Source organism: Propithecus coquereli, unplaced genomic scaffold (genome assembly GCF_000956105.1).
Source record: "Propithecus coquereli isolate 6110/MARCELLA unplaced genomic scaffold, Pcoq_1.0 Scaffold72, whole genome shotgun sequence".
Classification (NCBI taxonomy): Eukaryota; Metazoa; Chordata; class Mammalia; order Primates; family Indriidae; genus Propithecus; species Propithecus coquereli.
The window spans coordinates 4,595,050-4,596,434 of NW_012153285.1; positions in this window are offsets into that span (position 1 = coordinate 4,595,050).

Genomic DNA, 1,385 nt, shown 5'->3' on the forward strand with positions numbered 1-1,385 from the left:
GTTAGGATTACAGGCGTGAGCCACTGCGCCCAGCCAGAAGAAGGATATTAAATGTTCCAAACACAAAGAAATGATCAATGTTTGAGATCATGAATATGCTAATTACCCTGATCTGATCACTAAACATTATATGTATTGAAACATCACTATGTCCATGTACTACTATTATATGTCAATTAAAAAAACCCAAAATGGAAATTCCACCACAAGCAGTTATAAAGGGTTAAAGTGTTAAAGATTAAGAGCCAGAATTTGTGAAAAGTATTTCTTAGTGCTGTGCTGTATGCTTTGTCCCTCCCTCCTCTCAAAGGGTAGAGGTAGGAGGTGTCCGATCCTTTCTTCAAGCCTAGGAAAGGGAGGCTCAACAGGCTTAGCTGAGAGAGCAGATGGAGGATACTAAGGATTGGTGTCTGGCTCCAATGAATGAGAGGATGTTGCTTTGGGCTCAGTCTTCATGTCTCAAATTTGCCAGAGCAAAGATGCACAGGTGCCTTCTGAGGAACAGGAAGTTAGGAGGACTTGAAGAAGAAATGTCTAGCAATGTGTTCTTTAAAGAACCCGTAAAAGTAATGCAAACATATGCCAGACTCTCAGAGACGAAGAAACCAGATTTGGGTTGTGTTAGGTAAGAGTGTTCTTTCCCTTTACTTCATCCTCCCACTGCCCGCTCCGCTAACCCTTCAGGAACTGAAAATAGCCAGTGAATAGGAGAGGAGGTAGAAAGAACTAGTAAATAGGCCACTACTATCCTTTCCCAAGGCAGAAGTTTTTCCCAGGGAAAAAAAGTGTTAAGAACTGTGAAGGGTCTGAGATTTTACCCTGTTTGCAAGTTAGACTGCTATAGTTTCATGGCTTCTGGTAGAAGACAAAAGACTCCTGGGCCAGAGACAAAGGACAGTTTATTACTCACAGCAATAGTACAGGCCAGAATATTAGCATTTTTATGCTGGTTCGCTGAGCCTCAATTCCCATGGGGTGATTGAAAGCGGGCCGTATTATATCTGCACATGCGGTGGATTGTGTTACAGGAGAGGACCTCTAAATTTAGGAAACCTAAATGTTTTTTAATAGGAAATAAATATGCCTGCCCTTTTCTCCAGAGGGAGACATTATCTTTATTGTACTGGACTGTAAGCAGTCTGCTCTTTCTTCCTGAGGGAGACTCTCTCCCTTCTAAGGCTGTTCACTATACAAAGATCCTTGAAAGATGGTACAGAACAAAGAAAGTCATTGCCTCTCTAGCAAAATATGAAACATGGGAGACCCATGGCTTATACGTTGATAGTATTCATAAAATTTCAAGGAAATTGTAATTAAATTCTGCAAACACCTGATATTGGCTGTAAGAACTTGTGAGTAGAGCTAGGTCAGGTCAAACCCATCTC